Genomic DNA, 27,914 nt, shown 5'->3' on the forward strand with positions numbered 1-27,914 from the left:
CCAACCCGGCTACATGCGGCCCCCTGCACGAGGGTGTCTTCACAGCAGTCCAGGGAAATCCCACCAGTGTGACTCGGGGGGAAAAAAAAAAAAAAAGCCCCAGAAACAGCCAAGCAGAACAAGGGAGGCAGTGGGGAAGCAGGACCGGCAGGTCAGGGGAAATAGGAAATCTGACCCGGGGGCACTGCCGTGCAGCCACCACCCAATCTCAGCGTGCAGACGGGACAGCTGGCACGAAGCCCGAGGGCTGGACAAGCAAAAGCTCAGAGGGACAGACACGGGGCTGCTGAAGTAGAGAGGAGTGCCACATGTCACAGGCCCAACCTTAAGGCAAAGGGGCTCCTCTTTTCATGGCCAGAGGACAGAGACTGAGACATCTCGTCAAGCCTGCAGCAAGGACACAAACCCCAGTGCAACAGTCCCCGCCTCGCGGGGTACAGCGGGCGAGCCGCAGCCGGCCCGGCCCGGCAGATGCAAACACTGAAGTCTGAAAACACCAAGATAAAGCACCTTGACCTGGGATTTAAAGACTGCTTGGAGCAGCGAGGGCCCAGACATGCGGTCGTGTGGCAGAGGGCCGCACCGGGGAAGGCACCTGGGAGAACCCCAGCCCATGACGGGAGCTGCTTGGTCAGATGCCCACCTGCCTCCCCAAAGGCTCACAAGGCTTTGCCTAGTGAATAGGGAGCAAGAGAGAGAAGCAAAGATTTCCTTCTCCAGTGACCTGGATTCAGCCAGGAAGGTGGGTGCTGGGGACAAGTGCCCCCAACAGCGCCTGACAGCTTACCCTCAGGGGAGGCCCATTAACACACCTCCACAGTGACCGCCCTTGAGCATCGATCAGCAAGCTGGCAGGAGCGAGAGAGGTGAGTGGGCAAACAGCTTCCGCCAGGCAGGCAGCACACGTGCGCGGAGCACTCAGGGCCCAGGCCTGACCCTAGCTGGCGCCTTTTCCAGGCCACAAAACCACAGCCACAGCGACCTGAGGGAGGGCCATGACGCAGGACGCGCTGGGCTTGGCCTCCACAGGCTGGAGCCTCGGGGGCTCTCTCAGTGCGGGCGTGACCCGTTCCTCCCACGTGCCACCTGACGACATCAGGGACCCGCAGTATCTACCAGAGGACGCAGGAACCAGGCCAGGGAGACCAGGAGGCAGCCACACGCCCCCAGGGCCTTCAGCCCAGGAGCGGTGAGTGGCCAGGAAGGGGGACCTCTGGAACTGCTCTGCGGTCTGACTGGGCTGCCGTACCCCGTGACACACAGGCTGCAACTGTCCCTGGGGGCGCCTGGAGCATTCTCCCAGGCCCCTAAGGTCACGGCCCCAGAACCTCCCGGGTCCTGCCTCTTCACTTGCCACCGCCCTGACTGGAAAGCACTTTGCCACACTGGTCCTGTGGGGTTGGCCAGGTGGAGGGAACAAACTCATCACTCCATGAGGGCAGTAAGAGTCCTGCGCAGACGCAATCCTGGCCTGGCTCTGGTTTCCTATGGGAAAATGCAGAACGGGGCCAAGGCAGGGCAGGGCGTCTTCAAGTATTCAAGTACATGTCAGGTTGCCGCAGAAAATCCCCTGACCCCAAGGCGGCTGCTCCCACCTCCTCCTCTGGTTGGACTCTTCAGGGGCCTGGGGTGAAAGGAAATGCAAACTATGGAAACCAAAATGGGGAGAAAGTCGGGTGAGAAGACACAAAGCCCAGCCACCCTCAGGGCCTGGGGACTGGGCCCACCTTCCACAGACCCGCACGACACGCCTGGCGGTCACAGGAGGCTCCCTGTTTCCCAAACATGCATGTGTGGAAAGGCCTCAAGGGGTTGTATGAGCTGGCACAGGAGTCCAGGCTCACGCACTCGGCACAGCTCTGCAGGACAGGCAGACACCAGGACAGTTTCCCAAGAAACCTACTACTGAGATAAATGTCAGCACTTAAGGAACGGCTTTGAAGCAAAAATAAGGACCAGAGCAGGGGGTCGGGGGTGGGGGTGAGGGTTGGAGGGTATCACGCAGCCACGCCAGAGTTCTGGCCACCTGCACAGGTCTGAAATCAGCTGGTGAGAAAATGAAAGGAGATAAAAACTGAAAGCCAGAGAGGGGGTAGATCTCACAGGTATGGCTGGTGAGGGTATAAAACAGCCAAGTCACGTTGTTTAGCATAATAAAAACTGCCAGTTTTACAAACATTTACCATCTGATCCAGCAATGAATTCCACTCCTAGGTATTTACCCAAAAGAAATAAAAACGGGCTCACACAAAGAAGTTTACAGAAATGTTCACAGAAGTTTCCTCTTAATAGGCAGAAACTGGAAACCACTCCAAGGCCCCGCCACCCACCCCTTCTCCGGGACACTACTCAGCAGTAAAAAGAAACACAGAAACACAGACGGAGCAGCATCACCGGCTAATTTCAAAACCATGGGACTGAAAGCAGCAGCCAGACACAAGCAGCAAATCGGGTGGGGGGCTCTGAGGGGAGAGGACTTTGTGGTGCTACTTCTATGGTGGTACATAACTGTGCCCTTCAAATGGGCACACTCTGACACATATGGCATGCACCAATTATACAGCAATCAAGTTAATTAAAAAGAAAATCCAGGCCAGGTTTTACGAGCTGCCTTTCGCCACAGTCAAGTCGTGCAGGGCTGCTGGCAGGGCTGGCGGCTGCTCCGGGCTGGAATAGAGTGGCTGGGATTACAACAGCATCCAGGGCCTGCATGGGTGGCTAGGTCTTGAGCACAAACAAAAGAACATGCCGGGATAGCCGTGGTTCTGCAAACAGGGACTGAAGCAGCTCGAGGCCTTGCTGGGCATGAAGTCAATTGAACTTTAATCAAACATGCATAGTGTGTGCTGCAGAGACCGGCTGCACATAAATTCAGGGAACAAAAGCTGCTGCAGAAATCAATAGCTTACTGAAACATTAACACAGGCAATCATTGATCAAAAGGCAGCCCCACAAAGGCAGCCTTGCAAATTAGCTCCTGCTTTTGCTTGCAAGCAAACACAGAGGTATAAATGTTGTCGACATGAATGGCCTGTAATGATCATTTTGTTCCCAGTGCTCTCACCTCGTCTCACAACAAAGCCTCACAGTCAACACACCTCACATGTCAGTTGCTGTAAGTGCCACAGTACAAGGACCTGGTTTAGGGCCTGGGCAAAAAAAAAAGGAGAAGAAAGGGGCGAAGTCATCTCCGCTCGCTGAGGCTCCTGCCAAGAAGTGCTCGAATCCACTGCTCTATATTTAGCCGCTCTCTCCAGCTCCTCTGCCTTTTCTGTGTGGTTTTTTTTTTTTTTTGGGGGGGGGGGGTCTGACGGGAGGAAGTGCTGCATTTCCCAGACACACCTTATGCAAAAAGCCTTGGGCCCAGAGCTGCTCCTAGACTCAGGTACCCCCCCTCCAGGGGCAACCCCCCCCGCCCCCCAAGCAAGGCTGGCAAGCAGCAGTAGCTGCCTCTCATTTTTCAAAGAAAAGCAAGGGCGGGGGTGGGGTCCAAGGAAGAGAAGGGAAGGAGAGGAGAGCAGCGGGGGCAGCTCTACTGGGGGGGGGGGGCGCACAGGGGGTAAGGAGGGCAAGGAGACGGGCAGCCCTGGCAACAGAGGGCAGCACAGTGCAGCGCGTTCACCCTGAGCCCCCACTAGGCTCAGCCACTTGGGGTGGTAGGGGAAGGGCCCCTCCGCCTCAGCTCCTCTTTACTTGGGTGCCTCCCCTCATCAGGCTTCCAGTCCATCAAGTCCACGCAGCATGAATGCCAAGACTGGCCCTCCAGGGCCCTCACTGCCGGGCAACCTGGGCTGAACCAACAGACCTGGGCAGCCCAGTCCTGCCAGCGCCCCCCTCACAGGCAGCTTTTCCGCTGTCAATGCCTTTCAGGGGAGTTCTGTTGCTTAGGCCTCGGCCTCATCCAGCTCCAGGTGTGGTGCGTGTGTGCGTTGGGAGGGGGGTGTTGGAGGTGGGAGTTGGCAGCCCCGCTTCAGGAGGCATCCTGACCAGGTCACTTTGCCTCCAAGCATCTGGTAGCTAAACCACCGCCACTGAATTCCCCTCAGGCACCACGATGCAAAGGGAGGAGAACCTGTAACCTCTCTCTTCACTGCCCAATGGAAAAATATTCTTTTCTTTTTAGTAAGATCTGCTACCAACAGTGTTCTCTATAGATGAGCTACTGTGCTCCCTGCAAGGGGCTCCCGGGGACTGAAAGTACAGGTGGGGAGGGATTCCAAAAGAAGGGCTCCCGCTGAGCAAGCCCCACTCCCCAGCTTCTCTCTCTGGCGCTGGCACAGCACTAACTCCTCAAGTGGAGGCTGAAGCAGAGAAAGGTAGGAAACCGTTCTGCCTACAGCAGAAGCTTCCAGGCACACCCGAGATGCACTCCAAGCTTCTGCGGCTGTAACAGATTCCCATCACCCACTCACAGTCATCCAGACACCCAGGGGAAGGGGAGAAGGTGGGGGATGAGGTCTGCACCCCAGCGGCAGGTCAGGGTGCCTGTAGCCTGCCGTCTCCTAGCAGGGTCTCTTCACAAACTAAGGGAGTCCTGTCTTTCAGGAACAACCCTCCACACCCCTCCCAGCTGAAGGTGTGACTGTGGTTCAGCTCAGAACAGGGCAGGGCGCAGCCCCTCCCACGATGGCTCTCTGATGGCATGGCAACCATCTGTCTTAGTTTTGTTAAGGAAGGTTCTGGAAAACTGGTGTCCTGCCTCCAAGTATGCCAGGAATGGCAAGGGGAGGGAGGGGAAAGGAGAAGGAATCTACCCCGAAGCCCTCACGGTAGCAGAAGCCCAGGTACCAGCCTCAGAGGGGACCCAGCAGAGGTCGCCCACAAGGCATGCTCCACCGGCAAGTGAAAGCTGCAACCAGTGTCCAGCTTACCACCACGCTTTCAAAAGGCAACCCTTCTAGACCAAGCAGAGGAGACAGGGCTGGGAAGGCAGGCCTGGAAGCTGCTCAGGGATCACGGATGCACTATATATAAACAGTCTCTTCCTGGAGCTCCCTCACAGGCCCTTCGCACCTACACCCACTGGCGGCGTCTGTGCCACGGCACAGCCCACTGCGGGCAGGGCACGCCAGGGCACCGCTCTGCAGAGAAGCGTGTCCCCTCACAGCAAGAAAGCCAGCTTTTAGAGTAAATGACCTTAATTTTTTAAGCGGCTACATTTCCATGCAAAATAAACACTCTAACATGAATATGTGGAGACAGCAGAGGTAAACGCCCTAAGTACCCGAGCTGACGTACAGTTAGAATTAAGACTTTGCTCAGACTTGTGTGAAGAGTCCTTCAGTTACTCTCCAGCTCCTCCATCCACTCGCTCACTGGATGGAACAGAAAGATCTAAACTTTTCCTGAAGGTAGGTTTTTTTTTTTGAGGGTGGAGTCGAGTCCCAGCAAGTGGTGACTGGCCACGAGCAAGGCCGGGGCAGAGAGGAGGGGCCAGGGAGGAGAGCCCCTTCTCAGACTTCATTCCCTGAGGGCAGAAGAGTGGCCCGGGGCTTCCCTCCCCCAGGGAGGACAGCCGCACTGTTTCTGGGCAGGAGCTACTAATCCAAGGGGCGGGCAGCAGGTACGCCAGATTTCCTGGCACACGCTCCAAGCAAGTCATCCTTTCCCTTCACTCCCAGAGGACTCCCGGGCTGGGTCTGACCGCCACCCTGAACGCTGAGGCGAGGCGCTGGGCCAGAGTGGAGCCATCGGCCATGTTCAGGGCCAGCACCTTCGAGCTCTTTCCCTGCAGGCTACTGGCTGTCTTCCAGCAACGACTCTAGTAATTAAAGCATGCTCTCCTGGGCATCTTCTTTTGTTAACCAAGCGAATCCCCTAATCCCTGAAGGAGCAGACACTAACAGCGGCTAATCATTAACCACCACCTCTGCCGTCTCAGAGTGCACTGGGCGGCATGCAGATGTGCTGGAAGGCACACGGCAGACCCCGGCCCCGCGCAGAGGCTGGAGGGCAGCGGGCGGAATGTGCCAGGCAAGAGGAAGCCCCACGGGGTGGGGGGGTGGGGGGAGAGCAGCCACCTCCTTGAAGGACTCCCCCTCCCCCACCTTCAGCTCCCCTCCAGGGCAGAGGCAGGCAGCTGCACTCCGGACAGACACGCGCCCCCCCCCCAGCGTGACTGGCCCCGCGGCGGGGCCACACTGCATGCTCAGAGAGGACAGACGTTCCTGACCCACCCCCTCCATGAGAAAGAAAATCCCATCTGGGCAGGTTAAAGAAAAGGTTTGTTATAATTATCACCACCACACCTGCCTATTGTGACACAAGTGAAACAGACTTGAGTTTTTGCCCAAAACTGTCATGAGAGTCTCTAAGCCTGTCCCTGCCCACAAGACGACCAGGTCAGTCTTCCCAAAGCTGGGCCTGACCTTGCCCTTCACCCCCACCACGCAGGCTCCCCCGGGCCACAGAACGAAAGCCCAGCTGCTTCGTGGCGTCTTCCAGGCCCTTTCCTCTGTCCCCGGAAGACGCTTCCACTACATCCTCCATCCCTCACAGCCTTGGGCTCGGCCAAACCCCAAGGTCAGTGTGGGGTTCCCTGGTGTTCCCCTTCACCGGGGACACAGCTGTCTCCTCAGCGCAGGGCCCCCGGGGTTCCGGGCCCTTGTAATCACAGCTGTCGCCTTCCTTCCCTCCTCTGCCCGGACACCAGAGGGCAGCAAAGCGCAGCTTTCACTCTCGGGCCTCTTTGTTGCCTCTGTCCGCGCTGGCAGGGCTCTTCCCGGGACCCGAACCCACCAACCCCACGTCTGCATGTGCCTCAGCTGCGCAGGCACCAGCCAAGGCAACACCCCAAAGATAAGCAGCATCAGTAAAAATTTGATGGAGTGAGAAATTCCTGAAAAAACTAAAAAAAGCTAAAATTAACTACAAAAGGATGAAACTTCTCTTAAATGGATAGAAGATTGCCAGCTTTTTATTTTGCCAAGTAAGGTCATTAAAAATAACTGTCTACTAAATTATTTCATAAAAGAAACAGTATTTTATCACTAAAAAAAAAAAGCAGAAATGACAAATCTCCAAATAAGAGCCCTTAAATTTGAAATTTACTATCACGAAATTGAGCACATGTTTTGAGTCTTGTCGCATTTCACATGGTCCAGTGTCTGGAAGCAGCGGAGCTGAAGGCGAGGAGCCCAGTGCGGGCACTCCCTCCCCGGTGGGGTCACTGCACTGTGCAGTTGACAGAGCTGACAACGGCGCTCCTGTGACGTCACCATCTTCCCCCCGGAACCCTAACAAGCAACTTACAACAAGGCACTGGAAGGCCCAGTCACATGGTCAGGGGACACAGCTTCAGGGGTATCTGGGGGTCTTAAGCCCCTAACTGTGCTATTAACTGAGGGGAAATCACCATCTACTTTTTTTTTTAAGCCTGAGGCTGGAATTTGGGTTATCTTTGATCTCCGATGTTTGCTGTGACACTACCTTGAATCCCGGACTAGTGGCGGCTCAAGAGCACAGAAGAGCCCTGGGCATGCATGCTGAGGACGGGCCACTAGCCCTCCTGCCTCAGAGGGGACCCCCATCACAGAACTGCACCTGTCTGCGGCAACTTGAGGGGGACCGAGGTCAGAAACACGCTTGGTAGCACAAGTGCACACCCTGAGCCGTGCACAGGCCTGGAGAAACGCTTGTACCCACAGAGACTCGCGCTCTGACCGCACCCATAGACACAGGCCCGGGAGCCCACGGCTGCGAGCACCTTGTCGAGCAGCAGCCAGGCCCCAACCATGCAGCCGCCCATGGCTGGGGAAAGCCTGTGGCCCACACCTGCTCTAGCCGCGTCAGCAAGACGAGCCAAGTGTGCGGCCTTCACAGGCTCCGACCCACCCAACAGCAGAGACTCCCTCCCTGAGAGAGTTTGGAGCAAGCAAAGTTCCTCCCTAAAAGACCTCCCTGCCCTTGCTGCAACGCACTTAAGGAAGTGCTTGCAAATTGTGCTTTTCAAAGCCAGGGGCTGATTTGGCAGCCACCAGGGTGCACGTCCTGAACCTCCTCTGACCCCTGCCTCCCAAGCAGCATCACCCAACAAACGACCACTGGAGCAACAGGCAGAGCCTCTTCCACTCAACCCAAACCACCAGCACGTCTAAGAAATACCAGATTTGGAAACGCTCACTTGCAGGTGGGTCTAAAGCCGCACCTGACCCCAAAGCCCCTGCCACGCGGGGCTGGCCCGGCCTCACGCAGAAGCCCGGAATGCCGCACGTCACCAACATGGAACCTCACACAAGGGTCCGCTGGGGTGCACAGGGCTCGTTCTGGTTTTACAGAGCTGCTTGTTGAAGGGAAGACTGTCAGCGTTTTAAATAAGGCCAACACCGGGAAGCTCGAGCGCTCCCTCACGGAAACCAGCGCTCTCGCCCACAGGCGGCTACTTGGGTGTTTCCTGAACCCACCCCCACCCCCCCAGCTCCGCCACAGGGCACGTGGGACTTCACCGCCGTTGGTTCTGTCTCCACGCCACCTTCCTTAACGTGTTTTAGTTCCTGCCACGAAACCACGATTCTACCAGCACAGGAGAGAGAAGGGGAAAGCCATAAAGCCGTCCGAAGCGCCATTCTCCGTCTCGTAAACATTTTTCTATTTATCGGCCTTTCATTATATGCGCAATCTTATTATCCCTGCACAGTATCAAAATGACATCCGTCAGGGTCACCCTATAAAATACACACTGGCGAGGTAACATTTAATGACGGCAACAGGACAAAAGATGAAGGATGGGGGGCGGGAGCGTGCGCCTCGGCCTCCGGGATCATCCGTTATATCTCTGCATTTCCCGAGGTGATAATTGAGTGACAGAGGCTGGAGGGAAATCCATTTCTGAGCTCGGGAAAGGATAGTTAGGAGAGAGATGTTTTTGTGCTGGAGGCAGGTAACGACTGCGGGAAATTAGAGCAGCGACTCCAACAGCACTGCCACTGCGCCAGGTATTTTATGGGTTTACAGATGTGCCGCCAATGACCGAGTACAGCCCATTTCTGCAGCTTGAATTTTACAGTAAAGGACAGACATCCTCACGACAGAGGGGAGGGAAAGGGGTGTTTCATTTTGACGCTGTGTCACTCTGGTTTAACAAAGGAGCACCAAGACTACTCTTGAAAGCACCCAACCATTCAGGACCCTATGAAAAGTCTCATGGTCTTTTGCTCGAATTTAACCTACAGCAAGAGCTTAGAAAATTCGACACCAACTTGCAAACCCGTGCCTGTTTATCTGAGCTCTTGACTTTCCCACGTGGCGGGCGGTTGTCTCATGGTGCATTTTAGCACGAAAGAACCCCAAGAAAGGTGGGGACATCAGCTACCTTCACACCAGCTGTCACAGGCTGAGCTGTGCCCCCTCATTGTTGAAGTCCGAAGCCCTCGTACCTCAGAATGAGACCGAACCTGGAGGTAATTAGTTGAGCTGAGGTCACGGTGGTGGGCCCGTGATCCAGTGTGACTGGTGTTCTGGTAAGAGGAGGAATCTGGACACGGAGGGACACGTGCAGGCAGGGAGGACACAGCGTCCGCACAGTAAGGCCCAAGGCCTGAGGAAGACCAGCCGGCTGACGCCTGCATCTCGGCCTTCCAGCCTCAGAGCTGGGGGAAGCCAGCATGCCTCAGTGGGCGCGCTGGCTGCGGGGCTTTGCTAAGGGCAGCCCAGGAGGGCCGAGACAGGGCCGGAGGGTACGGTTCCCAGGTAGAGGCATGGGGAGGGATGGCGGCAGCCTGCCAGCGCCATTTGCCACTGGGGTGTGAGGAGACAGAGCTGGTACCAGCAAGGGAGGCCCAGAGTTTGCCTGGTGGGGAACAGACGGCAGAGAAGAGCAGCAGTGTGGGAAAATGGCAAAATAACTACCACTTGTGGCAAGGGTCACCAAGTGGGCACTCAGGCCCCTATCAGTGGGGGCCAAGCTCCCAGCTTCCCCTGGCAGCTCTGGACGGCGGGTTTCCATAACCACACTAGTGGGACCAGGAGCACCGGCCCGCGCTCTACACCTTCCAGATGTCTTGAGGGACATGGTGGGGAGAAGAGGACCGTCAGATGGACAGAGCTGCAAGCAGAACACCAAGGGAGAACCCCAGTTGCAGCAGGCTTGTTTGGAATCCATTCAATTCTTCTGATCGGTTCCAAAGTGAAAGAGCCAAGTTCCAAGTTCCATCAGGCCTGTGCAAGCCCTGCACGGCATTCCTCCAGAGGCGCCAGTGGTTGGGGGGGGGGGGAGGGGGAAAGGTCACAGGTCACAGGGTGGCAGTTTCAAAGGAAACTCTGGAAGCTCACTCTGGCACGGTGGGGGCTATTGCAAGTGTTCTTCAAGAAGCCGTCTGGGCGGGCCCGCCGGCAGGGGCCAGGGTTGCAGCTGAGGAGAGCAATGTGTGGATTCCTTGAGGGCAGTTTGTGGGAGGGCTCCAAAGTCCACTCCTGGGCCCTGGGTCAAAGTCTGCTGGCTCAGCCTGGGAGGCAGGAAGACCAACTGGGGCAAACATGAGCATGGACTCACTGGTGGCTGCTCCCTGGGGCTCCTTCAATAGCTCCACTGTTGAGAAAGTGGCGCCCTTGGCAGTGCCCTCACCTGGAAGGAAACTCTGGAGGCTTATACTGGCACAGCGGGGGCTGATTACCCAGAGAAGTCGGCGCTTCCATGGGCCACTTTATATACATCCTGCAAAAACAGGGTGGCTGGAGGTGTCTGGAACACCATGTGATGGGGAAGAAGCTGAGATCCAAGTTTGCGTCAAAATCCCGCCAACTCTTGTCCTGGAGACGAATCACCTGTGTTACCATTAAGGTGTCTCAGTCGCCCACCCTATCTGCCAACTCCAGCCTGAGCGGGGTGTGTCCAGAAGCAGTACGGCCAGGTGCTCTGGGGCATACCTTCCCCATTTCAGCCGAGAGGGGTCTGAGAACTGAACGTGTCCCACACCTGCTCCTGGGAAGCTCCTGCCCTGCATATGGCTAAAAGGCTGCTTGGGCACTAGCACCTCCAGCAAAAAGTCACAGGCGGTGGGACAGTGACAGGTGAGCTCTGCACGCCCATTACTCAATTGCAGACCCAGAAGCAACTCCAAAAAGTCAGCTGTTCCTTAATTCAAGTTTTAAATCTCAGGGCAGAAAGCCTCAAAAACTGGCCATTAACCAGTTCATCACTTCCAAAAGAAGTCAAGACCTTTGGTAGCGAAATAGGACAGAAAGATAAAGTTTCTCCGAGTCCATGGCCCATGAGTCCCCTGCTCAGCTGTCACATCAGAACAGGGGGCAGGCAGGCTGTGCAGAGATGTCCCCAAGGTCCTGGCCGAGGAAGTTTCCCTGGCTCCTGCCTGCAGCAGCCGCATCCACAGACTTGACCTTGCCCCCTACCCCAACCCTCCCAAAAGGAGGGTGGCTGCCTCCCTGGGTGCTAACTTTCTCCTGTACTGGCAGTCCACACCCCATTCTATCCAGTGGGGTCAAGACATCATCACAGCATGAGCCAGACACCCAGACACTGTCCCTTCTGAGGCGCTTCTTTCCAGGGCATCAGCTCTCTCCTTTAGCTGTGGCTCCCCCAGCTCGAACCCCCTGCATCTCCATTCTCCAGTGAGCTGGGTGCCCCTCCTCTCCTTCGAAGTGGACTCTAACCTGCGTGTGAGCAGGGCTGCGACCACTCTGAAATCGAGTCCTCAGCAGCAATCAGCAGTGACTGCCTGTCACGGGCGCTCAACTGCCATGCATCCTAGACGCAAAGGAGGGCGCTGCTTGTACCAGGCAGCATGCAATCAAGAAAGCCATCCATGTTCGTAAAAATGATGCATCCCAGTTGTAAAGATAGGAGATTTGGAAATCTGTCAGGGAAGCTTTTCAAAATGGAGCTAAGCAAGAGCAGACAGAAATTAACTATAAGGATGCAACTCTTCAAAATTATTAAGTAATTCCACAGGACTTGTATTTGTTCATTAAAGTAAAAACAAACAGGGCCCATGCTGGCGCAGGGGTTTTAAGTGTCGGCACAATCAAGCAATCCCCAGCCACTGCAGCAGGAGTTCAATCCCGGCCTGGGAGTTGACCCAAATGGCCCAGCAGACCGCTCCTGTCTCACAAGCTGCTCCCCTCAGCATGTGTTTCAGTAGATCCGCCTGTTCTGCTCCCCACTCTGTCTCTGGTGAATCCTCTCACCTCGCACCTTTAGACTGCACCCCTGTTCTTATATGCATAACTATTTTTTTAAAAAAGTAAAAATAAGTAATAATAACCAAGCTCTTCTACTGAGGGAGGGTCATTCCTACTAGCGACAGTATCTCCCGGGCTGGCCAGACTATTATATCTAGTAATCAGCAGCATGGATGCCAAAAAAAAAAAAAAAAAACAAAACCAACCACCTTTAGTCAACCCCCCTGTTGGGATGCTTTGCATGTTCCATAGAACAGAAACCTAAATACAACGAGTCACAAGCACAGCCCTCGAGTCTGCCCACACGAGCAGGCCTAGAGCATGTCTTCCCTGCAGCGCCGAGGCCCTGCCACCACCTGGCTCCTCCCTGGCTCTCCTCGCCTGCCGAGCTTTGTTCCCTGGCAGGTAATCAACCCTCCCGCCACTGTCACGGCTACGGCCGCTGCCCGAGCCACCATAGCCACCTTGGTTCCGAGGTTCGGCAAAGCACTGGCCTCAACCCCTAGGGCCAGAGCTTCTGCCTCTTAAGTTTCCTCCTTTCAAGGGTCCAAAATTTGATATTTATTCTTGTAATTGCCCAAACGGCTTCCATCATTACCAATCCATGCCAGCCACCGCACTGCCCCACCTCCACCACCGTGCTGCCACCAAAGCCGCCTCGACCAGTGTAGTTTCCGCCATGACAAAGCTGTCATTCCCCCCAAAACCACCAAACTCTCCAGACCCACGCCGCCCCCTCCAGCTGGACAGAGGCCCGGCCGTCTCTTGCTCAGAGGGGGCGGCCTGACCCCCCTGTGGTGCTCCTCAGTGTGACATTTCCGGGGGCACTCATTCTACAGTCACGGTCATCCAAGGTTCCAAAAGCAGAGCCTCTCTCCTTGCTACGCTGCGATCTGCACGATTTCAATCACCTCACTTTCCCCTGCTGCTCCAAGTCGCCTCAGGTGTTGTTCTTCAGTGACTTCTTAAAGGCCGCCAGCAAAACTTCTCCCAGTGAAGCGGCCACGGGCCTTGGAGAACCTTCTCCTAAAACGCCCTCTTGGTTCTACAACTTCAGCATCCACCTCCCACAGCCTTGTGTTCCCGGCTGCTGCCGCCTCCTCCAAGGTGGCCTAAGGACGGCCCCAAAGCCTCCAGGGCGCAGCGTGAGGCTCTCTCCCCACCACACAGTCTGGGAGCCTTCCTGCTGCTTCTGAGTGGCTTCCCAGATGCCGAAACCTGCATGAAGAGCTTCGCAGCAGTGCCGGCTCCTTGGAGACTCGGGGACCTGGACACGACGGCAGGGGAGGTGTTTACGGAGCTCACTCAGCAGCGCCCACAGCAGAAAGGTTACTTTCATTTTTGTTTCCCCGTTTTATATGCTGCAAGAATGCTCTGGACCTACATTAAGTGCACTCAAGAAGCCAGAGCTGAGACCTTCCTCTGAGGCCTAGTGGGAACTCAGGCCCGAGCTCAGGCCAGGATGCAGGGAGCGCCCCTTGCTCTCAGGATCTGCAGGCCTCTGGCCCTCTGATGTCCAGCTGGCCGTCCTGCAGCACCTGTGGGGTCAGATCACTGTCTGTGGCAGCATTCAAGGCTCCACCAGCCAGGCTGCAGGGACCCGTGCCCACCTCCGTGCCCAGTCTAGCACTATCCTATCAGGGGACGCATGAGAAATGTGCTTTCTGTACAGTGGATGTTATAGTCGGCTTAACGCTCTAAGCGTGCAGGAGAAGAAAGTTACTGGCCACTGGCTGTGCGACCCTGCAGGTTACCTGTACCTTGAGTCTGTGTGTGCATTTTAAAGATGGGAGAAAAGTAACAGCACCCCCCTCACCAGACCGCAATACTAAGAAGAGATGATAAGGCCCAAGAGTACAGCGGCTTGGCATACTGTGAAGACACATCAATGTTGGCTTTGAATTATTTCATCTGTGGTGCTGGAACAAACCAAAAGACCACAGTGGCGGGGGCTGCCTGCAACGGCATGCTTTTGCCTGACTGGAAAATACCTGTGTAACATCACTAATAATACACTACCTCTTAATTAAGCAAGGAAAGCAAGAACACTAAGTATATTTACAAACAGCAAACGCATAAATAAGTTTTAAAATTCTAACTTAAAAGAAGTGAGCTGAACAGGGTGAAAAGATGACGCGTACATTTAAGGAGAACTAAAGCTCTGGCCTGCGGAAGCAGGGGCTTGGACTCTGGGCTGCCCACACCCACGTCTGGGGCCACAGCACACGGGGCAGCTCTGGTCAATGCCAGGAGTCTCACCAGGCTGCCAAGTGAGACCCACCCCCAGAGACTGCTGCAAATGACCAGTCTCCTCTGCACGCAGTGACCTACCTCCACGCCAGCATGACGAGACCCTCTGAGCACACACCAGCTGCCTCCAGCAGCTCCTCAACAGGGCTCAACCCGTCCTTGCCCCCATTCCGGAGACGTCGTGACTGGGCTTGGTTAGGACCCACGTGCCCAAGAGAAGCCTGGTGTGTGCGCTCAAAAAAGAGAACTTTATTTTTATTGTTTCCATTTGGAAAAAGGACTAGAACTAAGTTCAACTTAAAGGACCATTTAAGTGAATTAAAACAAAAAATCTGTCCAAGAATGGGCTCTGAAACTGTCTCCCTCCATCAAGTCTCCATTAAAAAACAACAGAACAAGGATACTCGCTTGGCATGGCGAGCAAGCATGGAGCGGGCTTCAGCGGCGGAAAGGTAGCCCGGGTCAAAGGCAGCAGAGTCTCCCGGGAAAGCCCCGCAGAACCTAAACAGTCTCCTGGATGCAACTTTAAAAAAGGGCTTCGTCTCTGGCCTGCCTGGCTTCCATCCTCAATCACCAGCAAGTGAGACGACACCCGGCCGCCTCACGCTTTCCAGCAGGAGAAAGCGAAAAACCAAAAGAATGCACCTGCCAGTCTGCCGCAGGCCACCCTGGGCTTACCCGCCGCCCCATACTCGCCACAGCGCTAGTCCTGGCAGACAGACGGCGAAGGATCACCTTATAGACGGTGCAAACATCCATCACTTAACTTCATGACACCATTAACTCCACTCTTCAAAAAAAAAAAAAAAAATCAAAGAATATAGTACTTACTTTAAAAATTATGCTTCATTACAATGAACTCCATCATGGAACTCCAAAATCACCCTCCTAGGGTAACACGGGGCTACACTAATGTGTCAGAAACCCCGTATTGCAAACCACTGGCTTACATCACAAACCCCAAGTGCCAAGTCTAAACAATTGCCCAGGAGTTGAAGCTGGAAAGACTGTTTCTGATGCTGAGCTGCGGATGGAAAACATGTGCAGCTCATTGTGTCACCCCAAAGCATCCTGGGGCCCACTAATTCGGGGCGCAGGCTCAACAATCTGCCCCACACCATGGTGTCTCTCTGCCTCCCTGGGCTCTGCCATCAGGGTATGTGTGAGCTGGGACACCTGTGAAGTTCAGTCTCCCTGTGAGCCCCCTCCTGCTGTCCCACTGTCCCCCAGGATGTGATGTCAATTCTGAGACGTCTTCCCAATACAGGGGTTGCACTGATGTACCCAGAAAAGCAAAGTGCTGCTCTGGGTACCCTGGGGCATTAAAGCATCTACATCCAACACAGTGTTAACAAGAAAAGTAGCATCCTCTTCTGGAAACGCAAGCTATCATTCCAATAGTGATTCACATGTGGCAGCAAATAAAATGTTCGCCACTGAAGGCAACAGCAGAGGTAAGAGGCTGTGTACTGGCCCCAGATAAGAGGAAAAGTTGGCCTGATGAGTATCCCTTAAAAATTCTTGTCACATACGGACTGGATCAGACAGACTCCAAGGCTACCAGCACATGCTCTGCAGGCGTGCTCAGGGCCCCCTCTGCTGGGAAGCTGCCGCCTTCGCCCCCCTGCTCCGAAGGCTGCTGATAAAGAAGTCGGGTCACGTGTCCTCTAGCCCAGGACTTGAATTCTAAGACATCCAGGTCAGCTGAACGTCTCGTTCTTGTGGGCAGGAATGAGAATGGAGCACGAGAGCTCCCGGAAACAGAGGTTAGCAAGCGGCCACCAATATGCCAACCATGGGCTTCCCCCTTGGGGGTGGATGGCCTACAGTCACTCCAGGACAAGCTAACATGACCAGTCTCCAACAGGCCCCTCTTGCCCACCTCCTCCTCCAGGCTCCTCTGCCAACAGCAGTTCGACAGGGCTGTCTTCCACCTGCCACTGGGGCCACAGGGCCTTTGCCTTTCGTTCCCAGAATGCATAGCAAGACTGGAGGACGCACAGTTCTTGCTGTTTTCTAACCATATTTAGAATTTAAGACAATCACTGTCTAAGATCAACCAAAATGGATCCTGCACATGAAGAACTGGGGGTAGTTCCGTCACCACCACGTTGTAATGCCGGACCACTCTGTCTAGTGAGTGCCAGGGCCCCTCCTTTCACAGTCTCAGGCTGCCTGCTGGCTTCTGTCCAGCTACAGGGGCAGGTCTCCCCTAGGCAGCCCTGGGTAAAGCGCAATCTCTAATGAGTCAAGATTCAAGGAAGACCTGGGTCAAGTCCTAGAAATTGAATGGTAGTGGGCAGGCTACCCGGAGTCCTGAATCCTATTTCATTCTAATTCACAAAGGAAATGCAGGAATTCCCTTGTGTGCCAAGAGAACTCTCAAAATTGCTGCCATTTAAAAAGGGAATAATAGGGCCTCCCTGGTGATGCAAGGGGTTAGGTCTCAGCACTATGAAGCTATTGCCAGCCACTGCAGCACGAGTTCGATCCCCAGCCAGGGAGGTGATCCACATGGTGCAGCAGAGCTCTCCTGTCTCCCTGCTGCTCCCCTCAGCAGTGGATTTCAGTAGCTCCACCTGTTCTACCCCCCGCTCCATCTCTGGTGAGTCCACTCATGCCCCATCCCTCTGGCCTGTGCCCCAGGTGGGAGGGCAGGACAGAGGCTCAGACAGCTACCCCCCAGAGTAACTCCTGAACTCCTGCTGAGCTGGGGACAGGAGGAGCGAGGAAGAAGTCACACTCAGGGAGGCGGGCTCCTGGGCAGGGTGACCCTCTGTTGCTAAGCCACGGCCCCCATCTGAACTGGATCAAAACTACAGGTGTTATTCTGACCCTTTTATGCTACTTCTCAAAACTTGGGGAAGGCAGGAGGGCTGAGATTTTAGAGTCCCTGGAGAGACAACACTGAACACAGAGGCCTAGCAACCAAAGTCCAAAATCCTCCCCAACTAACCCCTTTCTACCTAGTAAAAATACCTTTAAAAAAATTATTTTACAGAGTTAAGATTACCTAATTTAAGCTTGCTTTCCTAGAACTTCTCTATGGCTGCAAAAAACAAGTATCAGTGCCCGGAGAGAACACTCAAATCTTTGCTGTCTCCCAAACTCATCCCCGTTAAGGCCCATTCATGGAGTCTCCCTGGCCCCTGCAGAGTGTGGCCACAGCACACTGAAGACGTGACTTCAGACAGTAAATACACTAATCCTGAGGCACGAGGGGCATGCGGTGTGCCTGCCTATTTGTAAGGAACAGGAAGCAGCTCAGCCACCCGGGAGGAGACTGCCCAGCGGACAGGTCCTGCCGCCTGCGTTACTGTCTCACACACGCAGACACGTCTGAGAATGACTTGGTCTTAAGCTTAAGACACGAGCACAGAAATTCCCACTCTCAGCTGTCGGCATCTGGTAGCTCCAGGAGGGTCGTGAAGGTGCAGTGGAAACGCGTGGCGTCCCACGAGCTGTGGGGCCCACACCACAGATCTGCTCTATCCCCACACAGCAGGGCGCCCCATGGAACCCCACTTCCTTTCACTGGTTCTTCTCGGTAGATCATGAACACATCAAGGGTAGAAGAAAATATTTTGCTCATTTTTATAATCTCAGCATCTACCTAAAGTGTCTTCAACATAGGAATTCAAATGCCTGTTGACTCAGTGAATAAATATAAAGAAGAAAATATATCTTAGCCGCCAGTCAAGAGCATTTAAGGTGGGAATTTGTTAACGCTGACCCTTCAGGGAAGGCACTTCCTGACCCTTCAGGGAAGGTATCTCCCTTCATACGCTACTGCCGTTTACCCCGCTGCCGTCCAAAATAAATCAAGTAATAGGAAACTAAAAATAAACTTAATAATACCAAAGAACGAGCCATTTCCTCTTTGGCCCTGCTCGCGCGGCTCCTGTGGGGGGGGGGGGGGGGGAAGGAGCCACGTTTCCTGCTCAGCTGTGCAGGCACCGGAGGCCGCTGGAGGACAAGAAGGGGCGCGCTGACTTGAAGCGCAGCATCTTCGCTAGTGACCGAGCAGGTGCTTTGAGTGAACGACGTCAGACTTGTCTGGAGTTTTGTAAATACGTAAACTTCCAAATTTCCTTTGTGGGGACAGAAGACACCTGCGTTTCTGAACAGGGCGAGCAACAACCCAAACACCCTTCAAAGCACTGCTGCGACGAGCGGGGCGGGAAGGCGGGGCCCGCCCAGCGTGGATAGGATAAGACAGTGAGCGCCCCCAGAATGGGCACAGATCGGAGGAGGAAGGCTCGAGGGATCATCTGAGTACTTATTTCTGTCCTAACGAGGCAGGGGGGCAATGCTTAGGGATGGCCATTCCGTCAACTACGCTCCAGAGTGGATTCCAGAGAGAAGACACCCCCACCCCCCATTTCCAGAAACCGTGGCGAAAGCCTCCACACTCGTGCTACAGTCTTCCACGTTCCCAAGACAGCACACTGGGCAAGCGGACCTCCAGGTGCCACCTGCCCACAGCCTCTTCCTGTCCTCGGGGCACACCCATGCCCATCAGAGTGCCTGGGGAGTTACTGACGGGCCCGGGCTGCTGGGGATCACTGGAGCCCTTTCTGTGATGATGCCGTGCAACGCAACCCTGACCCCAGCTTCTAGGCCTGAAGACAGGGTCAGGCTGGCGGCCAGTGCTGCGATTCAAAGCCAATCAAGTGAAGAATGGGAGAAATGTGGCTTGAGGTTCATGACAACTCTGAGAAAGCGCCCTCTTGGACTCTGCCCCTGCTCCCAACACCGGAGGAGCATGACAGTGATGGCGGGGGCGGCATGCAAGCCCCTCTGGGAGGCGACCGCCAGGGGTGCTCCCTCTCCTTTGTGCAGAGGACAGCAGCCAGCAGTCTCGCAGAGCTAGTCGATTTTAAAAGTATGAAGTGCTGTTGTTACTCCTCTTTGTAATCACGTTTCCAAAGGTCAATTCAAATCCCATGGAAGTTTTTTATCGAGGTGAAGTTCACACAACACAAAATGGACCCCTTTCAAGGTCCCAGCTCAGTGTGCACCAACACGTCCATCTTCACCCAAAACACACGACTCGCAAAGGGGACCTGTCTCGGTGACAGCCCAAATCAAGTGTAAGGAAAAACAATGCCATTCGCGGGACACAGCCCTGCTTTCCCCAAAATGTCAGTGTATTCATTTTCAGTCGCATTCTCTCGACCTTCAAAAAACTTCTTTTTTAAGTAATTTGGTAGGGACTAACCAGAATTGTTTCCCAAGCTGTTGTATGATTTTACTTTACTCCCCACACCGCTGTGTGGGATGACAGCAGACCGTGGGGGCTCTCTGGAGAGCAGCGGCAGCACTGCCGCCAACTCCCAGCTCACCGAGTGGCAGATGCTCCATCAGAAACAGTGGCTGAGATGGGCACTGGGTGCCCACGCTGCCCAAGTTCAAGCCCTGATGGAGTGTGAATCGTGCATTGAGCATAACTCTCCTTCAGGCAAGCTCAGATAACCTCTCTGCCTCAGTTTCCACATGAGTAATATGAGAAGAGCATTTACTTCAACAGAACTTCAACCTCGGGCACTTTCTACGAGAATCCAATGAGTTTAAGTGCTTAGAATGAATAGCGCTTGGCACAGAGCAGAACTCAACTTAGGTTCTCATTAATCACTGCTACCTGATTCAATTTCTGTTACAACACTTGAGGGAGGGGCCAATCAATCCCTGTTTTATAGTAACATTCTACATTTCACAGTATCTGAGACTTATCAAAACCCCCCAGGGGTGAGAGGCAGACTTGGGTTGTTTTTGTTTTTTGTTTTTTTTAAGTCCCCTGGCTATTTCTTCTTCTTCTTCTTTTTAATTAATTTATTTATTTATACAAGCACTGGGTACAGTCAAAAGCACGGGAGGGTGAGAGAATTCACCAGAGCCAGAGCGGGGAGCAGAGCAGGCAGAAGGACCGAAGCACACTGCTGAGGGGAGCAGCGGGCGGCAGGAGAGGTCTGCGCGCCATGTGGGACCCTCCTCCGGTGGCCGGGGAGCAGCCGGGAATCGGACCGGCGCTGCAGAGGATGCGGGCAGCTTCGCAACCCAGCGCTCAACCGCTGTGCCACCGGGGAGGCCCGGACCTGGGTTTTTAGTCCAACTTGAGTTTGTTTGCTTACGTAACTATGTAGCTCTAACCACAGAGCAAAACCTTCCTGTCACATTGATCAAAATTAAGTTAAATGACTCATGAAAGTGAACATGTAAGAAAACTCAACATACTTGAAACCCTCCTTGGCTGCTAGCAGCTACAAGGGCACCGCTCCCTGGTGCCCGTCCCGTGGCCTGTTGGCAGTGGCCGCTTTCTCTCCGCGTTCCCCGAGCCCTCTCCCTAGCTCAGGGGCTGGAGTTCTGACATCTGTCCCACCTGTGTACCACTGAGGACAAAACCCTATTTCCACTAACTCAAAAAGATGCACGCAGCCCCGCGTTCAAAGCAGCTGTTCATGAGCTAAGACCTGAAAGCAGCCACCCAAGGGCGCAGGGAGAGGGTGTGGGCCATGGGCCCTGTGGATACACTCGGTGTCTAAGAGATGAGACAACACGGATGGAACGTGACGTGACCATGCTCTGAAATAAGCCAGAAAGGGAAAGATAATTATCAAATGGTTTTCTCATATGTGGACTATAAAAAAAAGCAAGCAGGGCCTCCCCGGTGGGGCAGCGCTTGAGCACTGGGCTGTGAAGCTGCACGCAGCCTCTGCAGCGCCGGTTCGATCCCCGGCTGCTTCCAGGCCACCGGAGGAGGGTCCCACATGGCACGCAGACCTCTCCTGCCGCCCGCTGCTCCCCTCAGCAGTGTACTTCGTCAGTCTGCCTGTTCTGCTCCCTGCTCTGGCTCTGGTGAATTCTCTCACCCTCCCGCGCTTGACTATACCCAGTGCTGGTATAAATAAATAAATAAATCTAAAAAAAAAAGCAAGCAAAGAAATCACAGTAACTAGGCTCTGAAAATGCAGTGGCCACCAGAGAGGTGTGGGAAGAAGAGTGGACGGAAGGGCATCAGAACTTTGGAGGTGCGATGAGACTCAGACTTAGAGGGGTGACGATGTATCACTTGTCTGGTCAATCAATATAAAAAAGTCTGATCTCAACTTTAATTCCCCATTACAAATACTTCTGAAGCATCTATATGCAAGGCACCGAGGCAGAGACAAATGAGTATGAGCAAGACAGTCCTTGCTTCAGGCCAGAACGATGTAAATCTGTAAGATGTAATCTGTGAAACAAAAACAGAGCTGAGAGGCAAACCATTCTGAGGAGGGTCAAAGGAGGAGCCATCACAGGATCTAGAAGGACTGACGAAGGAAATTTAGTTCAAAGTATATAGGGCTCGCTGCAGGAAGAGTAAGATGAGGGGAAATCTGGGTGTTGGCAAGGGATTTGAGGTACACCGATAAAATCAGGAGAGGTGGCCCAGAGCTGACTGCCACCCAGACACGGATTGGTCCCTTGAACACCCAGCCAAGGGCTAGCAGTGAATTCTGCAAATTTGGATCTATGGAAAGCTATGATCTGACCTCCATCACCACCACCCCTACGTCCTGCAGGGCTCAGCCAGTCACCCCCAAGACAGAGCCTCCGCTCCCATGTGCTCAGGGCTAGGCTGACGCCTCTCTCCTGTAGCTCTACCTTCCCCATCACATAAAATCACCCACATCACTCAAGCTCTAGTTCAAGTCTCACCTCTCCCTGAAGTATCTCAACTGTCCCAGTTCAAAATGAGACCCCTTCTCTGCAACAAGTACAGACACTGCCATCTCTACAACCATTCTGAAATCTGTCATTTAGAAGCTCTAACACCCATGCTCTCGGTAATGCCCTCTGCCTCATCACTCAATGTGGGTACTCATGTCTTCACTCCCCAGTGAGGGGCTCTTTATAGTCCTAGAGTGGGGGTGGCAATGGGTGGTGTCTCCAAATGTGGGCGATCACCAAAGAATACAGTAGCATCTACGACAGACTCACCTGGAGATTCTGAGGACCAGCTGACACGTGGTCCACTGGCCCTGGAGGCTCCTCCTGTGCTGTAACAACTAGCCGTACCTACGACATTTGTGGTTTTACTTCATGAATTAACAACCCATCGGTATGTGAACGCCAGCCCCCGTGAGAACCAGGAGTTCGTGCTCCGCTCTCCCCCTGCACGCAGCACCGGTAGCCCTCACCGTTACACTAAGGGTGTGGAAGAGCAGTTTTGTTTTCATTTCCCAGTTTGCTTATGAGGCTGAACAACTGTTCACCCATCACTCAGATTTCCTCAGAGAAGACGGCCCGTCCTTATCTTTCACCTGTTTCTCTATTAAGCTAATGTGTCCACTTTGGGCTTAGAGAAGCGCTTCGTATATTTTAAACACTAATCCAATTGTAACATGTTGTAAGTATTTTCTCTTGGTCCCTTGGTCTTCATTTTGCTGCTCATGAATTCCAATAAAGCCGAGCTTTTAGTCCAAATGCACATATACTACACCCTTTTCATTCTGCCCCTGGACACTCTGTGTTACTGTAGAGAACTCCTTTCCATGTCAGAGAACATTAAAATGTATCTCAGAGTTTTTTCTTCAGAGCTTTAATTCATTTGGGAGTTATGATGTAATTTTATTCTTTTCCCACACACTAAGCCAATCGTTCTACAATATTTCTGAACAATTCATTAGTTCCCCGCTGACCCCTCAAGAGTTCTACGGTCACTGTGCTACTGTTCCGTTCTGCCTCAATTATCACCACATTGCCTTAGCTTCTGTATCTTTTCATTTTTTTTTTTCATTTTATTTTTATATTCCCCATACAATTGCAACCCCCTGTTTTGACCTCAATCCCTCTACCTTTTCAATTCTTACAGGGCAAAACCTACCTCATTCTTTCATGACTTTCTTACCATTCTTAAACCTTTGCTGTTCCACATAAGTCAGTTTGCTAGTTCCATAAAAGCCTCTGCTGAAATTTGGATTGAAATCACACAAAATTTATATGGTAATGAGTGGGGAAATCATTATATCGAGTATTTTTATCAGTCAGCAACACTACATCACCTCTCCATTTATTAGCTCTCATTTTCTATCATTTTATTCATGTTTTAATGTATGCTTGTTCTTTTAAAAGCCATACACATTGCCTCCTTATTACTAGGAAACTTACAGTTGTTTCACGGGGAGCAGCATTTTTAACCTGTGACGGTGTCCACTTGGCTACTTTGGGCCACAGGAACACCAATGATTTTTAATGTTTCTATACAGTAATTCTCTCATGCCATCTGTTTTAATTAAGCCTCTAGATATTCTATGTAGTTACCCATACCAAGTGCAAATCACAATTTAATCTCTTCCTACTCCCTGTGTCTTGCACATGTATTTGTCCGATTATGCAGAAATTTGAATAGTCTGCTGTGATGACCATGGGTATCTTTATTTTGTTCATTTTAAATAACATACTTCTAAAAGTTTCACCTTTAAATATGATGTTTTCTCCTTTTCAGAGTCAGCTTTCCCACTATTTCTCGTTTGCTGAAAGTCATTGTGAACCAGAACATCACATTTTATTGGATGGCTTTTTTTTTTTGGGGGGGGGGCATAGAAGAACCGGGGTGTAGGCAAGAAGTGCGGGGAGGGTTTGAGAGGATTCCCGAGGAAGAGTGGGGAGCAGAACAGGCAGATCCCTTGAAATACACTGCTGAGGGGCGCAGCGGGGCGACAGGAGAGGACTCCTGCGCCATGGTCAAACTCAGGCTACAGAGACTGGCGCTGAGACTTTTTAACCCCAGCACCACCAGGGAGGCCGCTACTGGATGTTCCTCACAAGACCACTGGCTTCCCAGCACATACGTGGCAAACTACTTCTGCAGAAGGCTGCAATACCACCCCTATTCCACTTTCTCTTCTTTAAATGTAACTCCATCACCCCATCAAAAGATGGGGTCCTAATTTCACTGCCCTTGAGTTGAGTTGGCCTCAGTGACTTGTCTAACCAGTATGGTGTGGGAGAAATGAGGCTGCGTGGCACTGAGGTGAGGCCCGAAGTGGCCCTGCAGACTCTGCCCGCTGCTACATGCCGTGAGGACACCAGCCTCGCAGGAACCTGGGTGCATCGTGCGCACGTGAAAGACCCCAGTCGCTTGTGTCTGCCCACTGAGGGGCCAGAAAGCATCATCGCTGTGCCCCATTCAGATACACGGACCCACGGGATCGCACGTGAAGTGGCTGTCTGACCTCGCTAAGTTTGTGGCAGTGTGTCCGGCAACGGTCCTTGGAACCTGCCTGGGCACCCCGCAGGATGTGCTCAATGCTGCCGAGTGCAGGTCAGCAGCACTTCACTTAGAACAGTCTACATTTCTGTTTGTGAAGTGACAAGACTCTTTTCCCTTCATACACTGTCCTTACATGGTTTCAGGATCAAGGACAAATGGACCCTTTTAAAACAAAGTGGAGTGTTTCACTTTGCCTGAAAGAGTTTAAATAAGACCTATTTGTTAATTAAATATTTGGCACAGGTCTGTAAAGCTGGGCTGGTGTGGGAGAGGCGCACGTCAGCTGCTGAGTCCGTTTCTGCACTGATCATTAGTGTGTCGGGTTCCAATCCCAAGTTGGTTATGATCTGATTGATCCTAAGCCTTGTGTCTGTGGGGTCCTCGCAGCAGCTCTTCACTGCCGCCGCTGTCGTGAGAGTTTCAGTCAGTCTGTCCGTCCGGTCCCGCGTGTGTTTGTAACACTGCAGACTCGCGCAGTCTCTTCCCAATACGCCTTGCTTTTCTTACTTGGTTGGTGGTTTCAAAGGCCACCTCGGATGTGAGGGCGATCTGGCTGCGACATCTGTCACCCCATTGATCGCCAGGGTTGATTCGGCTGATCTGGCTGGCTAGGCGGGTGTCCCCTTCCTCCCTCACCGCTCCACGTGCGTCCCTCCCGAAGCTGCGCGCTCGGTCGAAGAGGACGGCCTTCCCCGAATAGAGACGGACCGGTCTTCGGTCGAGGGTATACGAGTAGCTGCGCTCCCCTGCTAGAACCTCCAAACAAGCTCTCAAAGGCCACCTCATTCTACAGAGTGAACCATCTCATCTCCCCACTTGTTTTGTTAGTATCTACTTCTGCCTCCATTGTTTCCATTTTCATTACTTCCTTTGGTGGGGGGTTCTTTTTCTTCTTTACTAAGACTCAGTCTTTTTATTTCCAGTCTTTCTAATTTTTAACTAGAACATTCTAATAAAATAATTTAAATATATGTATTTAAAACTTTAAATACATTTACTATGTGTTACTTCTATGCACCAGGGAGGTCTCTAAAATGCGAAGCCTGACTCTGGCCAGGAGCCCCAGACTCGGGACTGGGTTAGCAGTGTTTTGTTTCACCGTCCCCCGCCCCCACCCCAGTAACTGCTGACTAGGTTCTACCACTTCACTGCTCATGAAAATAACCAGCCCCTGATTAACAGGAGTGGGCGCAAGAGGAGAGCCGTCCACGTATAACCCAAAACTCAGCTCAACAAGCCGAGGTTAACTCCACTCCCTACTCCTAGTCCCCGTGGCCAACTGGTGCTCCTGCCTCCAGCGAGGCCTGCTGGGCTGCCGGGAAAGCAGTCAACTCTATTAGGCCTGCAGCACTGCCAGCGCGGGAGCCAAAGTGCCAGGGCCCTGTGCTGTCCCTCTGCCTCTGGAGAAATCTAGCACAGACCGTCAGGTTTTGGTTTATGTTTTGGTTTTGTCTGTGGGAGTGTTGTCCAGGTAGAAGGAAATTTTCCCAGAAGACAGTGAATTTTGTAACACTCCCAGAAAGACCTGGCCGGAGTTTGCAAGGAACCTGGCCCTGCTGGCACTAACCTAACCTAAGCGCCTAGAGGATAATGTGGCACTATGTATCAAAGGTCCAAAAAACATACATACTCTTTGAAACAAACAGCCATCACGCTTCTAGACATTGTATCTTAAGGACATAAATGGACAAGACCCAAAAATAAGGCAAAACTATTAATGAGGAAGATTAACAGTGAAAACAAAAACCCGGAAACTGGAAATAAGTTACATGCTCAAAAAGCTGGTTAATGAAATTACAGTGTCTTTCTAGAACACAACCACCACCACTAACAGCTGAGATGCACGTTTACCGTGAAAGACCACAGTTAAGCTTACATGCCCACAAGGACTTACTGACTACAGACCGAACATTACCCAGTGGTGATCTCTCAGTGCTGGAGCTGCTAGTCATTTATTTTTTCTGTATATTTTCCCATGTCTTCAAGGAGAAAAATTAGTAACAATGCACCTATCAAGCATCGATTTCAGTGTGCTAAGGCTTCAAAAGCAGTCAATAGGGATCTGAGTGAGCCGATCAGATAAGTATTTTTTAATGTATTTCTCCCCTCAATCCTAAGTAATTTTAAAGAGGCAGTAATCCAGCTTTTAAAAAATATTAAGTGCATAATATGGCATTTTTAGGAGTAAAGGGGCAACAGATCTGTAACTCACCCTCAAATAATTCCGGCAAAAAAAAACAAACAACAAAAACAAAACAAAACCCCACAGCTTTCGAAGGAAGAATTACAAAATCAGTTAAAAGTAACATGTTAATATGTTAATATTTAGGAAATATGGGTGAGGATATATAGGAATTCTTTATTGTTATTCTTGCAACTTTTAAGTTTTAAATTAATTCAAACTAAAGAGTCTTAAAAGGAATCCACATATAACCCAAAACTCAGGAGTTTTAAAATTTAGTTATTTTATGCAAACTTTAAAATTTATAGTATTGTATGCAAATTTGTTTGTATGAGAAAGAGAACAGCTGAGAATAATTAGAACATTCTGCGATTTCTAGTCCACTGGGTCCAAACAGATTCTTCACAAGTGTAAGAGGGCACGTGCTCATATATAATTTTAGACCAAAATTCTCAGCTCAGGCAAGAACCAGGGTTCACCTGAGTTTGTGGGAGAACCAATGAGAAGAACTGCGCCACCAGCGTGCCGCCCCCCCCCCCGGCCCCCAGCACACAGAGCGAGCCCAGGCCTCGCAGACCCCTCATCAAAAGGGAGCAAATTCTCCAGGGCGAGCACAACTGAACGCCAAGGGAGAAGGTCCAGAGAGCTCCCTGCAGACTGTGGGAGGCCAGAGGCAGCAGGAGGAACCCAGCTCGGCACAGGCCCCTTCAGCAGCCCACTCTAGCCGTGACTGAGGGAAGAGGTGACACAGAGCCACACTGCAATCCCCATCACAGACGCATCTGTGGGCAGAGGTCTAGCAGGCACCCAGGACCTAACCCAGAATGAAACAGGCCACGTTCTTCCCGGCAGAGACTGAGCAGATTCTAGGACGCTGATCAAACAGAATTTCAACCCCAGCGCCATCTGCTAGCTTGCCAGGGTCTGCCCTGACAGCTCTGGGCCTTGGAGGGCGGCTTGCACGTGCACTTCACCACCCTAGTCACCAAGGAATCCTACTGTGAAGCAGGGATGCCCATCAGAAAGCCTCTTTCCTCCTCTTAGGAAAGCACACATGGTGCTGCAACAGGGTGGTTTGGGCTGCCCCTCTCC

At 52.7% G+C, this 27,914-nt stretch overlaps 1 protein-coding gene across 1 annotated transcript in view; it reads right to left on the reverse strand.

Moving 5' to 3' along the window:
• RERE (arginine-glutamic acid dipeptide repeats) overlaps positions 1-27,914 on the reverse strand; it is a 360,449-nt gene that overhangs the window by 12,276 nt on the left and 320,259 nt on the right.

The sequence above is a fragment of the Talpa occidentalis genome, unplaced genomic scaffold (assembly GCF_014898055.3).
Source record: "Talpa occidentalis isolate TD23 unplaced genomic scaffold, MPIMG_talOcc4v2.1 talOcc4.9, whole genome shotgun sequence".
NCBI classification, from domain to species: domain Eukaryota; kingdom Metazoa; phylum Chordata; class Mammalia; order Eulipotyphla; family Talpidae; genus Talpa; species Talpa occidentalis.